A 17454-nucleotide genomic window follows, 5' to 3' on the forward strand; every position below is an offset into this window, starting at 1 on the left:
AATACTTTTAGTCCATTGAATTTTTTTGTAGATCTAAATTAAATGGACTAAAAGTATTAAATAATTCATATTCTGTACCCAGTATTTCTGTTCTCAGTATTCATTATTTTGAAGTAGGTACCAACTACCAGCTAACTTAATCGCCAGTTCTATGACAAAATATAACTGCAACTTATATTATGAAGACTGGTACCGACTTTAAATAATGAAGATTGAGAACAGAAATACTGAGTACAGAATATGAATAATTAATTAATACTTTTTAATTCATTTAAGAAAATTACTATTGTCTTTACCTTGGAAGTCGGTTTCAATTTTTGTTTAAAGAAAATAATTTTACTCTTATTCGTTATCCTTAAGATTTTCTATAAATAGTATTGGCGTTTTTTTTACATCTTTGTTCATGAAAAGTGATCAGATCAACTATTTAACAAGATCCCATTTTCACTACTTATTTGGGTAAGGAAGGGGAAAATTTATCTCTTTGTTCATTTTCTTTTTTTATCACATTTTGCTGACGCGGACGAAGTCGCGGGCAAAAGCTAGTAGATTATAAAAAGTGTTCAAAAGAATAATGTCCGAAATAATAACTATGGTAATATCAATTGTGATGCCAGAGTTCTGTGCATCTACGGGACTTCTTATGTTAGTGCGATGCGGGATCGAATCTATTGTATTCGCTAATTTCAATAGTGAAGTCAGTATTTAATTTTATGACGCTATGTGACATAGGTCATAGTGCTTGCGATAGTTCCGTGATCCACGAACGGCAACTGTGCATAGCTCCGCTCGAACTTCGTGCATAATTAACCACAGCATATCCGACATACGAACTACAGCTTAAGACTCGAGTGACGTCAGTCTAGCTCATAATTGGTCAGATTAAGCTCCCTCACGTCCCGCGCCAGGGTGTGATTATTGCTGAATTAGAACGTAAATTGCGTTTTTACGTGAAGTGTAGCTTGATACGTGGTACAAGCGGGGTCTTACAGGCCGTTATGATAAATAAAATGCAATTAGTATGATAATAGTCAGGTAGTAGGTATAAATTCGTTTTTCCCGGCTTAACACCGCGCGAAGAACGGCGGCATGATTTGATTTGAAAGATCGATGATATCATCGACTGAAGACGACAGCGACGACAGTAAAATATTATGATAAAATTGTTTATGTAATTAAAAATACTCAACTTGATTACACGCAAAACCGCTTACAGAAAAATATAAAATGAAATATAATTTTAAGTACAAACAAGGTTAATTTGGACAACATTTTTATTATTTTTTATTTATTTAATTATTTATTGTGCACAAGAAATATTAACAAAACAACAATTCACACAGTAAGACGACACAAAGGATCTGCTTATTTCTAATAGAAATCTCTTCCAGCAGCCCTACGGAGAGAGATTGGATAAGGATAGCAGATAGGACGTGCACAATCATGAATGTAATATTATAATATAAACAAGTACTTCTACAATAAAACTAATAAAATAATAGTAGTAATAATAATAATGAACAGATAAGATAATATTATATGAATGACAAAATAAATAAATTATAAAATATGAACCAAAAGCTATAGCTACAACATACAATAAAATATAATAAATAGTATTATAAGTATAATAAATAAATACTATATGTATATATAATAATGGTATTTAAATGGATGGAGATTCAAGGTAGTGCTCTTTCAAGCGTCTTTTAAAAACAGCAATGGTGGGACTGTCACGGATGGTGTGAGGGAGCGAGTTCCACAATCTGACAGCATGAACAGTGAACGAGTAGGAGTAGAAGTTGGAACGATGGGAGGGGAGGGAAAGATTAGACCGGACATTGGACCTACAAGGGAGATCAGGAGATCGAGAGAAGTTGAATCGGTCAAGGAGGTATGAAGGAGAGTGAGGATTGTACAAGGTTTTGTAAAGTAGGCAGAGGATGTGGGAGTTACGACGGAGGCGGATAGGTAGCCATTTAAGTTTTGTACGGTAGGCCGAGATATGGTCAACCTTCCTCAAACCAAACACGAAACGTATACACAGATTCTGTAGACGTTAGAGTCTAGTTAACTGCTCCTCAGTGGCGTCTAGGTAATAGGAATCGGCGTAGTCAAGGATGGGAAAGATGAGTGTCTGAACAAGGAAAATTTTGGTATGTATAGGTAGGAAGTTTTGGAGGCGCCTCAGCGTGTGTAGTGAATAATGGACTTTCCTGCTTACTTCGGTCACTTGCGGGTTCCATGACAGGTTACGGTCAAGAATTATGCCAAGGTTTTTAGCCGAGTCTACGTAGTCGATAATGGTGCCATCATAAATTACGCTTGGAACATTGCATAACCGTTGAGACATGTATCTGCTGCCTATGATCATGGCTTTCGATTTGCTGGGATTAACCAACAGACCGAAAGATTTTGCCCAGTTGGCTATACGCTCAAGATCAGAGTTGATGTTATTGACTGCAGAGACGATGTCGAGGATGTGAGAATGGTGGTAGATTTGCAAGTCGTCTGCGTAGAGATGGAAGTAGGATCTGATTATTAAAGCAATGTTATTTATAAACATTGAAAACAGGAGAGGAGAAAGAACGCCACCCTGGGGCACCCCCGCATCGAGAACACACCAGTCCGAGGTGGCCTCACCGGAGCGAACTCGCTGCAAGCGTCCCCGAAGATACGAATCTATCCAGTTAATAACTGACGGGGATAAGTTAAGGGAGCGCAGGACGGAAAGGAGGATGTCGAAGTCAACAGAATTGAACGCACTGCTGAAGTCAAGCAACACTAGTATAGAAACACACTTATTTTCTAAGGCAAGGCGCAGATCATCAGTTACCTTCAGCAGTGCAGTTACAGTACTGTGACCAGATCGGAAGCCGGATTGAAAAGGAGAAATCAAATGGTTGGAGGATAAAAAGTGGGACAGCTGCTGGTGGACTATGTGTTCGAGGACTTTGGAGAGGTAAGGTAATATGGAGATAGGCCTGTAATGGGACAAAGAGGAGGGATTAGGGGTTTTAGGTAAAGGAATCACATCAGCACGTTTCCATGCCGAAGGGAAGCAACTCATTGCCAAGGAGAAATTAAAGATGTGTGTGAGAACTGGCAAGAGTTCAGGGAGGGAAAGGGATATCATACGGGAACTGAGCCTGTCATTACCTACAGCAGTAGATTTGATAGCCGCTATATGCTTAGCGACATCGTCCTCAGTAACAGGTGTAAAGGAGAAAGCGGTACAGGAAGGGAGTGGAGAGGAAGAGAGATGGGATAATGTGCGCGCTTTTGTGGCTTGGTCAACGATAACAGGAGGCTGAGAGAAATGAGCATTGAGTAAATTTAAATCTAGGGTGCTGTTGGTGCATGGTGAGGACTTACCAATGCCAAGTGTCGAGAAAAATTTCCAAATTTGAGATGGGTTGGATTGGTCGATGGAAGAATGTATGTGGCGTCTTCTAGCGTCTCTACACAGACGACTGCAAAGATTCCGGAGATATTTATATTTGGCTAAGTTCTCGTCGGTGGGTCGTTTCCGATATCGACACAAAGCTCGGTTGCGCCTGGCCATCACGGATTTGATGTCCTCCGAGAGCCAAGGTGCCGGTGAGTGCTTAATTTTGACTCTTCTGACAGGAGCATGCCTATCAAAGATTTTGATTAGGAGTTCAGTTAGCAGCGTCACCTTCCGGTCAATATCAGAGGCCGAGTATATAGGAGACCAGTCCGTATCACACAAATAACGTTTGAGGGCCTCCGGGTCGAGGTTATTGAAACTGCGAAGGAATTGGTACTTAGGGACTCGACAAGGAGGTTTGATTTTAAAGGAAAGGAATACCAAATCGTGATAGGAAAAGATGGAAGGAAATTGGCCATGAGAGGCGACAAGGTCAGGAGACGAGGTAATGAGGAGGTCTAATAGCGAAGGAGTGCAGTTCGGAACGTGGTGGGTTGCAGCAAGTGGGATAATGTTTAGGTTAAGGGACGACAGCAAGGAATGGAGCTTTAAGGCACGTGAGTCGGATTTAAGGAGACACGTATTGAAGTCACCCGCAATCAGAGTGTGGTCGTAGTTCGGACAGTGTGCGGCTAGTAAAGATTCTAAGGAGCTAAAATAATCAACGCGTATAGATGGGCTGTAGACCACACAGAGCATGATAGTTTTGTGATGTAAGGTGACCTCAATACATAGATATTCGACGGAGCCAGAGTAGCGGTTTGGCGAAGCGGAGATAATATTGTAGTCAATATCACCACGCAGATATATAGCTACGCCGCCACCACCTTTGCCCACGCGATCGTTGCGAATCAACTTGTACCCCGGTAGAGCATACGCAGTAGATGAAAGTGAGGGCTTAAGCCAGGTTTCAGAAACTAAAATGGCGTTGACAGGAGAATCCCCAAACAATTCCAAAAAATCAGCATAATGCCGTGGTATGCTTTGGGCATTAACATGTACAATATTGAAATTGCTTTGGAAGGAGGAGAAGGAGCTCAATAACTGATCATGTGCAGAAAATGAAGCGGATATCCCATCGCCACTGTGAAGACTGAGAAAGCTGTCGGACGAAGAAGAGCATGAGAAAAAATCCTCGTTCAGTTCAATGAAATCCATTAAACTACCAAAATATCATAAATATATTATTATATAAATAAAATAACTATATATATACAAAGAATATAATATAATATTATAAATAGAATAATATATAAAATATAATGAATACTAAAGTTTGCTGTGTTATTATACCCATCCAAGCTCGCCGCAGCGATGAAGGAAGAAAATTACACACTCATTGATATGGTATACACGACAGTACAGAAAACAAAAAGAAAACAAAAAAAAAGAAAAAAAAAAGTTACAAAACGTAAAAAATTTAACACAAACCAAAACAAAAGAAAAAAAAACAATTCATAAATAACAGCAAAATGTATTGCAAAATGGGACTGCATAAAGTCCTGTCTTACCCTTTAGAATGGAAAAGAAAAAAATATATATATGACAATGACAGTTTGACATTTAGTCACCATTACTCTATGAATATGGAGTCTGTCAAAGTCAATACGAAGAATAAATAAAAATTCGAACTACAAACATTTTATAGTTATTATAATAATTAAGTGCTAGAGAAGAAAGTACCTTACAGTTAGAAAGAAATCTTCGTATACAATTAGGTTATTACAGGACTCAGTATAACTTTGAATAGATGGTCGCCTATTATGGTTTTCTTGTACGACGAGTAGAAGAAGCGGCTCTACTGGCCGGCTTATTTTCAGTGGGTTTTGGTACCTCAATAAGACCACTCTTGGTAACTGGCAAGGAAGGAGTAGCCTTGGTATCTTTGGTGGTGGGGAATTTAGCCATCAGCGCCTTGAGCTCTTCCATGCATTCTATTTTCCGCCGAGACTTATCTGGCAAAACGATGGCTATCTTACCCTCTGCAGACCAACAATTGCGGATGCCAAAGTGTTGCCGTGCATTCATAAAGACCTGATGCCTTGTCTTGGTCAGGAATTCAGAGACAACTATGCCGGTGCTCTTGAGTGCAGTCTTAGCTTCCCATACCAAGCGACGCTGCTCCAGGTCTTTGAATCTAACCAAGACGGCACGGGCTTTCCCTTTTGGAGATCCAAGGCGGTGACATGATTGTAGTTCATCGCTTGTAAGTTCAGAAATTCCCATTTTAACTTTAATTGTGTCAGTTATAATATCAAATAACTGTTCGTCGCTGCTTTCAGGGATACCATGGAAAAGCAATATCTTCTTTCGGGGTGTAGTGGGTTGTTAGCGACAACTTCTGTTAGTCGGCCATCTCTTAATGGAACAGGAGCTTATGTTTAAATTCGTTAATAGCCTGCAATCCTCTCGCCAGTGGCTCCAAGTAGCTGTCAGCACACAGCGGCCACACCCTGGTACACCACGTCGACTCGTGGGCTAAACCTGGTTGAGGGGACTCCAGTATTGAAACACATGATGCTATCTAAGCGGAATCGTGTGTTTCAGAACTGGAGGTTGTACGGTTTGTCCCCGTACTTTTAGTGCTGTTGTCTCGGTGGTAACGCAATCCACTATCTGTGGCGAGATAACCAGGCAGTTGTTGAGGGCCTGAAGGTAACGATAGGACAAATAGTGTCGTGACCAGAAACTGCATCTACTCGTTCACTAATCGTAGCGGTTTACCGTTCCATTAGAGTAAGAATGAGGAGACGAGAGAGTGCACCTGTGTATTGCGCGCGCACTTATGCACTTAAATATTTCCTGCGTATCTGACTTGGTTACGTTTCATGGACTCCGAGAAAGTAAAGTCCTGTGGCGATGGGTAGAGGTAGAAAGGTCTGGCATTGATGTAAGCTGGGATTTGTCTGATACCTGCACACGGGCGGCTGAAGGAGAGTGGTCGCTTTTGCACTGCATGGGAGTGACAGTGTGGCTCGGCAGCACCCTCAGCGACAAAGCAGCTCTATTTAGAGGGGCACTGCTTTCCACGCGCAGTCGAGGAGGGGACTAGAAAAGGTGTCCCAAACAAATGCTCACTCCAACAATTTTTTGGGAGGTGGTAACCACGACTGCCTGTGCATCCCAGCTAGACGTGGTCGAAGTACTAAGAATAAACAAATGACATTTGGTGCTTGGAATGTCCGCACTCTTTTGGATCGACCAAATAATATCTGTCCAGAGCGTAAAACCGCTATTGTAGCCCGGGAGCTAGGGCGATACAATATAGACATAGCTGCTCTCAGCGAAACCCATCTACCTGAAGAGGGAGAGCTTGTCGAACATAGAGGAGGCTACACGTTCTATTGGAAAGGTACACCAACATCTGAACCAAGACGATCTGGAGTAGGTTTCGCTATAAAGAACAGCATTGCCTCTAGGCTAGTAGAACGACCGATTGGAATTTCTGATCGTGTCATGTCCCTTCGTCTACACCTAAATAATCACAGGCACTTAAATATTATTAGCGTATATTCCCCAACCCTAGATAAATCTGATGACGAAAAAGAAAAATTTTACGAGGAACTCTCCCAAGTCCTAACTAAAATCCGCCCAAGTGAAAAAATCCTACTCCTTGGAGACTTCAATGCTCGCGTGGGTCGGGATTTTGATGCCTGGCCTGGTACATTGGGACGGCATGGTATTGGAAATATGAACAGCAACGGACTATTATTATTAACTTTCTGTTCCCAATTTCATCTGGCAATAACCAATACCATGTTTCGTCAACCAGCTAAATATAAAACCACCTGGATGCATCAAAGATCGAAACATTGGCATCTTATAGATTATGTTATTGTTAGGCAGCAAGATATTTCTGATGTCACGATAACGCGAGTGATGCGCGGTGCTAACTGTTGGTCTGATCACCGTCTTATTGTCACCAAAATGAATCTACGTCTCAAACCATTACATAGATCTTGCAGAATCAAACCAAATAGTCTTCACCTTAAAAAATTGGAGAGTAAAGAAACTCGTTCCAAGTACATTGACTCTATTAATCTTAATACAGTAAACATAAATATTCAGGCTGGAAGTACTGACGAGAACTGGAAACTTTTATCTGGTAACATTTTAAATGCTGCCACAGATACCTTAGGTACCAAGCCTCGTGTATGTGATGACTGGTTTGATGATAACAATGAGCTGCTTACTAAAGCTTTAACGGAGCATCGCAAACTGTTAAGACGGAAGGATCAAGCAACCAATAGTCAAGAAATTAAAGAAAGTACAGCGCAAGTCAGGAAACTAACTCGTATTGCAAAGGATGAATGGTGGCAGGAAAAAGTTCGTCACATCCAAAATCTTGCAGACACGAACCAGCTAGGGGAATTTTTCAGAGAAATGAGAAGGTTGATAGGCAGTAAATATAAAGCAAATGTGCCAATAAGATCTTTAAGCGGTAATCTCTTAGTCAATAAAGATGAAGCACTTAACCGCTGGGCACAACACTTCAATACCTTGCTTAACGTAAATCGATCAGCTGATCTAGAGTATTTAAGAACTCTGCCAACTTTATCCCCAAAGGAAGAACTGATAATCCCTCCTAGCCAGCAAGAAGTAACGAATGCCATAAAAGCTTTGAAGAACAAGAAGGCAATCGGAGTTGATAATGTTCCAGGGGAACTATTAAAGTATGGAGGTGATGAATTGCACAATAAGATGTGGCAACTTTTTTGCAAATATGGGAAACCGAAGAAGTTCCCGCGGACTTTAGGGTTTCAATTATTTGTGCTCTATATAAAAACAAAGGCGACAGATCTGAATGCGACTCCTACAGAGGAATCTCCCTTCTTTCCACCGCTGGAAAAGCGCTCGCAAGGGTAATTCTAGATCGCTTGATGGAGTTGTCTGAGGAGCTGTTACCAGAGACCCAGTTTGGCTTTAGACCAAATAGAAGCACCTGTGAGGCTATTTTCTCACTGAGACAAATTCAAGAGAAAAGTAGAGAACAGCACCAGCCTCTTTGTATATGTTTCGTTGACCTTGAGAAAGCCTTCGACAGTATCCCTAGGGAGGCTCTTTGGATAGTCTTATCAAAATTAGGGTGTCCCGACAAATTAATTCGCTTGATAAGACTCTTGCATGACAGCATGACATGTTGTGTAGCCGTCAGTGGTGAACGCTCAGAACGATTCCCAGTTACATGTGGCGTTAAGCAAGGGTGCGTCCTAGCGCCCACTTTATTTGCTCTTTATTTCTCTGTTGTCGTGAAGGAGACTTTGAAAAGCAATGCCGAGGGCATCCGCATACGTTATCGCACAGATGGTAGTATTTTCAATCTCGCAAGGTTAAAATCTCGTCGAAAGGTATCATATGATCTTATTACCGAGCTAATGTACGCTGATGATCTATGCTTTGTTGCGAACACTCACGAAGGACTACAAAGGCTGATTACTAGACTGAACAGCGTCTGCATTAGGTTTGGTCTGAAAATCAACATATCTAAAACAGAGGTAATGCTTATGGACACCGTGAACCGAGCTTCTTTAAATATGTGCATTGAAGACCAAGCCCTAAAGGAAGTCAACAAATTTAAATACTTGGGAAACACTGTAACAGCCAAAGGCGACCTCGACTCTGAGATAAACAGCAGAATTGGTGCAGCAATGTCTGCTTTTGGCAAACTCCGAGACCAGGTTTTCCGTTCTCACAATATCAAACTGAGTACTAAAATACAGGTGTATATGGCGATTGTCCTGCCTAACATTCTGTACTCATCAGAGACGTGGTGCCTCTACCGAAGACATATACGCATGCTAGACAGATTCCATCTGAAATGCTTACGTGACATCATGAATATCAAGTGGTCGGATCGTATTCGCAACACTGATGTTCTCCGACGAGCTAATGTCTGTGGCATAGAAGCATACTTGATAAGGCGGCAGCTGCGTTGGTGTGGACACCTTGTAAGAATGCCGGATCAGAGAAAGGCAAAGCGCATCTTCTTTTCTGAGTTGGAACACGGCAAACGCAAAAGTGGTGGTCAATTTCTACGCTACAAGGACGTACAGAAAAGACACATGAAGAGATGCAATATTGATCCCTCTAGCTGGGAATCTCGGGCGGAGGAGCGGCTAGAGTGGAGGCAACTTATAAATCACAAAACATACTCTTTTGAGGAAGAACGAAGGCGGGAACTAGATCTCAAACGTGACCAGCTAAAAGCAAGACCGCCTGCTAATATACGATATAATTATGTAAATGGTGCCCTAACTTGCGAATCCTGCTCTCGCACCTTTACTGCTAAGATTGGGTATATTAGCCATATAAGAGCAAAACATAATGTTATGAACAATTAAACATAACCAAGTCACTGAAGCCGAAAACGGCTAGGTAGATTATATATATAATATCTTCTTTCGGAAGTAGGTTTCATGCCTATCCAGTCCAATAGTTAAAAGATCTGTGATTTTAGTTTAGTGAGAGTTTGCCAGACAAAATTCTTAAAATCGCGAAACTCACTGCTTAGTGTTGAAAGGTCTGGAACTGAAGACATGGATGCAGTTTATTTTTTTTATTTTTTATTTTTTTTATGAAATAAGGGGGCAAACGAGCAAACGGGTCACCTGATGGAAAGCAACTTCCGTCGCCCATGGACACTCGCAGCATCAGAAGAGCTGCAGGTGCGTTGCCGGCCTTTTAAGAGGGAATAGGATAATAGGGGAGGGTAGGGATGGGAAGGGTAGGGAAAAGGGGAGGATAGGGAAGGGAATTGGGCCTCCGGTAAACTCACTCACTCGGCGAAACACAGTGCAAGCACTGTTTCACGCCGATTTTCTGTGAGAACGTGGTATTTCTCCGGTCGAGCCGGCCCATTCGTGCCGAAGCATGGCTCTCCCACGTAGAAGTGTCCTGAAGGCGCTGCTCGTAGGTATCCATGCGGGACTGGAACAGCTTGGCTAGGTCTTCCAAATTGGCGGCAAGTTGTGATGATAGATCCATTTTTAGTGGTGATGGTTGTTGATGAAAGTGGTACTTAAAAAGTGCTGAAGTTGTTTTTAAACTCGTGGCTCGTAATATTCTTGTTAATTATTAAAAGTTTGAGAAAAATTAGGCGCTCGCATAATTTTCTGCGAAGCCAACTTTTAATTATCACCATCAAGGCATCAACAAACATAATTGTATAATATATAATAACTGAATTTATGACGTGCTTCGTCTTAAATAATTATAATAATAACTCGCCGAATGGGCCAAAAAGTCTCTCCATGGAAGACATCTGCACGACTTATGCCAGACAAATGTCGATAAGGAAGCGTCGAACGCGTGGCTGAGTCGTGGAGATCTCTTCCCAGAGACTGAAGGGTTCATGATAGCCATACAGGACCAAACAATAGAGACCAGAAACTATCAGAGACACATCACTAAAACTCGAACCGCTGACAGTTGCAGAAAGTGCCAAAGTTGCCCGGAAACCATACAGCATATTACTGGAGCATGTAAAACAATAGTACAGACTGACTACAAGCATCGGCATGACCAAGTTGCTGGTATAATACATCAGAGACTTGCTAAGAAAAGACATTTCATAACTGACATTGAACCTTATTACAAATACAAACCAGAAAATGTCCTGGATAACGCCTCTACCAAACTATATTTTGACCGAACCATACTGACTGACAGAACTACATACTACAATAGACCTGACATAACCTTAGTGGATAAAATTAACAAAACTGCATACCTGATTGATATAGCTGTACCGAACACACACAATTTACAAAGTACAATAGGCGATAAACTCACTAAATATATAGAACTCAAGGATGAAATAGCCCGCCTCTGGAACCTGCAAAAAGTAACTATAGTTCCCATAGTCCTATCGACCACAGGTGTCATCCCTAAACAACTACATAACTCTCTAAATACCCTCCAATTACCCCTAAACTTAGTATATTTATTGCAAAAAGCAGTAATCTTAAATACTTGCCGCATTGTAAGAAAATTCTTACAGACTGATGATGAAGCTACTACTCTACATACATCTCAATCAAACCTATATACTCATACATCATACAATATGTTAGAAACCGATCATACCAACCCTCAGCATCATACCAACAGCTAAACACAAATTACTTACCTGTTGTGTACTTGGCTTCGGCCCGTACATATTAGTTTACCGGTGAAAGCCGAGAAAATCAAAATAAAATATAATAATAATAATAACTCCTACATCGGTTTCGGTGACGGTGGCCGGTTTCACCGAAACCAGGCCAGTTACGCAGGAGTAATTTTATAGTGACCAATTGTGTGCGCAGTACACAAGAGCACTCTCTGTTCCTTTTACTCTCATAACCCAGTGGGACAGAAAACCGACACGACTGACGAAAGGTTAGGCGCAGGACCGACATTTTACATGCCCCTCCGACGCATGGATCATCTTATTATCAGACAATCAGGTGATTAGCCTGCATTGTCCTAACCAAACTTGGAAATAACATGTTTCCAACACGGGATTCGAACCCGCGACCTCCAAGTGAAGAGTCATGCTCTGAACTACTGGACCACGGAGGCGTCAAATAATAATAAAGGTAGGTATATCAAATGTTTACTTTCAAAATCTTTTAACATCATCCAATCCATCATCAAAACTGGCAATTTTAGATGATTTTCAGGCAAATGGATAATATTTAAAATAAAACATAGCTTTTCCTACACTGGCGCCCCTGCCCAGATATGAGAACAATATTCCATATGAGGCCGAACCTGCGCCTTGTAGAGTTGTAGGCGTTGGTCCGAACTGAAGTACTGTCTCGCTCTGTTAAGAACACCAATCTTCTTCGAGGCTAAGTTGGCCTTACCCTCTAGATGATATCGGAACTGGTCTTCGCTCGATATGTTGACGCCAAGTATGTAACTGTAACAAGTACTACGTGTAACTGGTGAACGATTTTATGTATATCTTTGCGTGTTAGGTTTGATTCAGACCGCAACGCGACACGTAGATGTATTTCTAAATTTATATGGATTTGACAGAATATTTCGATTGCGTGAGACGTCTTGCAAATCTGTCAAATACATACTTTAGAAATTATATTATGCATATCTACGCGTCGCGTTGCGGTCTGAATTGACCCTTATGAGAAAAACTAAGGAATGCTATCCTGAGAAAATACGTGGTTACATACTCGTATTTTGGTATTCTCTTCATTCTTGGAATAATGATGTCCATAGGGATTAGGCAGAAGTCTAGAATACTAAAAATCCGAAGGAAGGAGGCTCCAAAATAAATCGAACCCAGGGGACGTGTCACCCGCGACCTTTATCCTAAAAATATACACCCACGGAGCTGAAACAAATGTATGCAAATTCGGCACTTACCATCTATGAGGACGAAAATAACACCTGAAAAGGTACTTGACGTAATTGAAAATGGGGACAAAAACCTTCAATGAGACTGCTCTCTTAGTGGTAAGTGAAAGTGGTTGAATTATGGGTTAAGGTTACTAATTGGTCACTAAAGCCTAGTAGATAGATTTAGCTATACTAGAGATCGCCCAATGGTCGAAATTCGACCTTAGTTTCAACGACATTAGGACTACTACCTATATTTTGTAAAAAAAAAATTGACTTTATCAATTTTTTTTTAACTTTTGTCTTTGGGACTCAGCTGATCTCAGACTGGCCGTGTAAGCATTATCTAATAGTATCTAAGATTCAATAAAAAAAAACTATAATCCATTTTCAATTTGTCACCTTCTTGTCAACAGACTTCAACCACAAATAAAAGAGTATAATTCGTATGTATAGGCTTGTCACTCAAAAATCTGTCATTTTTCCTAGTGTGTGTGTTGTAGTGTGTGTAATGTTTTATTTGTTAAAAAAATGTATGATAAAAGCATAATTTCAAAATAATATTAGCTCGATGCACTCCTTCATCATATAAACTATAACTGTGAAAAATTTCAATCACCTATTTATACGTGGGAGAGCCATGCTTCGGCACGAATGGGCCGGCTCGACCGGATAAATACCACGTTCTCACAGAAAACCGGCGTGAAACAGCGCTTGCGCTGTGTTTCGCCGAGTGAGTGAGTTTACCGGAGGCCCAATCCCCTAACCCCTACCCTATTCCCTTCCCTACCCTCAACTATTCCCTTCCCTTCCCCTCCCTACCCTCCCCTATTACCCTATTCCCTCTTAAAAGGTCGGCAACGCACTTGCAGCTCTTCTGATGCTGCGAGTGTCCATGGGCGACGGAAGTTGCTTTCCATCAGGTGACCTGTTTGCTCGTTTTGCCCCCTTATTTCTTAAAAAAAAAAACCTATGTTTCCCCATTTTTTGTCAAAAGGGATACAAAGTTTTTGGCTCACGTAATCTATATATTAGACTAGCTGTTGCCCGCGACTTCCTCCGCGTCAGCAAAATGTGATAAAAAAAGAAAATGAAAAAAGAGATAAATTTTCCCCTTCCTTACCCAAATAAGTAGTGAAAATGGGATCTTGTTAAATAGTTGATCTGATCACTTTTCATTAACAAAGTTGTAAAAAAAACGCCAATACTATGTATAGAAAATCTTAAGGATAACGAATAAGAATAAAATTATTTCTTTAAACAAAAATTGAAACAGACTTCCAAGGTAAAGACAATAGTAATTTTCTTAAATGAATTAAAAAGTATTAATTAATTATTCATATTCTGTACTCAGTATTTCTGTTCTCAATCTTCATAATTTGAAGTCGGTACCAGTCTTCAAATATAAGTTGCAGTTATATTTTGTCATAGAACTGGCGATTAAGTTAGCTGGTAGTTGGTACCTACTTCAAAATAATGAATACTGAGAACAGAAATACTGGGTACAGAATATGAATTATTTAATACTTTTAGTCCATTTAATTTAGATCTACAAAAAAATTCAATGGACTAAAAGTGTTAAATATTCTGTATTTAAATTGGTAAATTGCACAAATAAAAGTGCGCTAAAGTTAGCTGCTACCGAGTAAAAAATTATGAAGATTGAATACAGAAATAGTTGATGCGTCTATAATGTGTGTCCCAAAAAATATCCAGGAGTTACCTCTATATCTCACGAATTTCAGTATCAGATCACCACTTTCGTAAGCATTGTACGAAATTCGGGTTATTGTACCTTTATATAAACACTAAATAGCAACAAAAGAGTTTTGAAAACCATTAAAAAAACGGTGGAACAATAATACAATCAAAGGCAAGATTTTTGAGAATAATGTGATGATGATGATTAGTATTTTGACACATTGACATAATATGCTTTTAATTGTTGAAACAACGCCAAAATTGCCGAACATTTATCTATAAGGATTCAAGAGTTCTGTACAGCACCTTCGGAAGCAAGGTGTACTTCAGCGCAAATTCTTATTTTTTGGTAGTTTAAGCTTAAAATCCTTCAGAAAAACGTAAAATCACTATATGTTTCCATATAAATTTTAAGGAGTCCCGTCGATTTCTCACGGATTGCATCATCAGATCACCACTTTTGTGATCATGTTACCAAGTGCGGGCTACATCTCATACAACAACAAAATAATTTTGGAAATCGGTCTACAAACGACGTAGTTGTCCGCGAACCAATATAAAAAAAGTGAAATATATCCTCCTCCTTTTCGGAAGTCGGTTAAAAAGTAGCCTAAGTTATGCCTTACTACATCAGCTATGTGCCAAAAAAAGTCCCGTCAAAATCGCTCTAGCCATTTCAGAGATTAGCCGGAACAAACAGACAGACAGACAGACATACAGACAAAAATTGTAAAAATTGTTGTTTTGGTGTATGTACCTTATATAAATTCATATGCATCTAGTAAAAAACGGTTCTTTCAATATTACAAACAGACACTCTAATTTTATTTATATGTATAGATGTATAGATTACTTATATAATGTTTATCTAACTTAGACTATTTCAACCCGCATGGTTATGAAGGGCCCTGCGTGAATTTTACAAGTGTTTATAGTATCTGCAACTTCTCCTTGATTTAGCTGCTGAATCGATTTTAATTAAATTTGATGATATTTATTATCAAATTTCATTAACTTTTGAGTCCTAGATAAGAACAGAGTTTAATAATTATTTACTGCTACTGCAAAATGTACGGTTAAACAAATTGAGCGCGATGTGATGTTAGTATGCGTTCACCTTAATCATGTATTTCCAAATAAATATTTCGATTGGATTAATGACGAAATAATAATGTACATCGTGATTCGGTTATCATGTTTGTGCAATATCGCCATCAAATAACCAGATTATAAGTTCTATTACTAACCAAAATTTAACCTCACTTCACAAACTTGCTCACGACACGGGAACTGTATAGTTTTCTAGAATAAAACGTATGTTTGTTTTTTCCCGGGTCTCAAAGTATCAAATTTCGTCAAGATCACTTTAGAAACGTATGGCTTGCTGAGGCTACTCATTGTCTTGATGTATTCCTCAGATGTGACTGAGTTGGGAGACGGGTAAATAATAAAAAAATGTGACGACTTAACACGTAGACTGTAAGTATTAGACTAGAGACTACGACCTACGCCTAGTAGCGTAGAATGATGATGGACTCGATGGACCGACGATTTGATGATAATGGCGGGCAGCTTTCCAACATCAGGATTCAGGATGATCGGCGCTCGTTGGCCCGACCCCAATCAAAATCAAAATATTTATTTCTAAATAGGTTAACAAAGTTAACACTTTTAGAACGTCGTGTCTACATGAGGCCTACCACCGGTGCAGGAACTACCCCGCCGAGAAGAACCGGCGTAAGAAACTCGCACGGGGTCACCCTTTACCAAAAAGGGTTACCAATGGGTGCATTCTGAACTTGGGCAACCACGTATAGCAGACGACAATAGGCTGATGATAATGATGCACCCTAACGAGCAACAGTAGCATTACACGAGCTGCAATCTTAACAGCTCTTCTCCAGCTCTTTGTGGAAACTTAGCTATTTTTGTCTTCTCATTACCGCGCTTTGACTAAACCTAAATTACCAAGATAAGGGAAGTTTAAATGAATTTAGAAGTTCTCCGGCGTTATGGCGCTAATAGAAGTTCCGACAGGAATTTTAAGCTTTCCAGCTTTTAAATACCAAGTTTTAAAACTCGTGGAGCATTCTTTATCAAATATTGAAAGAAATACTTTTGAGAAAGTTTATAATTAGTTAACAGGTAAATTACCACAGGTAAAATCATAATAAACTTTCCTTAATTTTTTGATAATCTATAGTTTCAGAAATACCTTGAGCGCGTCATGTGAGATCGGTGGCTGATATTTTATTTTTCACTAGACAATGACGATTGCTCTAGGTAATTATTATTATAACTAGATGACGCCCGCAACTCCCGTACATCTTTTCCGGGATGAAAAGTATCCTATGTCCTTTCCCGGGACTCAAAGTATCTCCATGCCAAATTTCAGCAAAATCAGTTCAGCGGTTTGGGCGTGAAGAGGTAACAGACAGACAGACAGACACACTTTCACATTTATAATATTAGTATGGAAGTATGGAATAATGTAATAATATTATGTACATTGTACATAATATAATAGTAATGATAATAATAATACCTACATGCCTTATCTATACTATAATATTATAAATGCGAAATAAATGCGAAAGTATCTCTGTCTGTCTGTCTGTCTCGCTTTCACGCCAAAATTACGGAACCGATTGTAATGAAATTTTGTAGACAGATAGTCCAAAGCCTGAGAAAGGACATAGGCTACTTTTTAACTGGAAAAGGGGGTTGTAAGGGGTTGTTAATGCGTAAATTTGTTCAAATTAAGTTAGTTCCAAAAATTCCTAACAGATGGCGCTAAGAGTCGCCTATATCGCGCTAGCGCTTACTCAAACGTGTTTCCGGTGGTACCATTTTAAGTAAGACCTTTTGATTCTTTCGATTGTTTATACACGTTTATAAATAACTCACTACTCAGTATTACACTTTATATCTATGCAGTGACATAACCTTAAGGCTTACGG

The sequence above is a fragment of the Aricia agestis genome, chromosome 5 (genome assembly GCF_905147365.1).
Source record: "Aricia agestis chromosome 5, ilAriAges1.1, whole genome shotgun sequence".
Taxonomy (NCBI): Eukaryota; Metazoa; Arthropoda; class Insecta; order Lepidoptera; family Lycaenidae; genus Aricia; species Aricia agestis.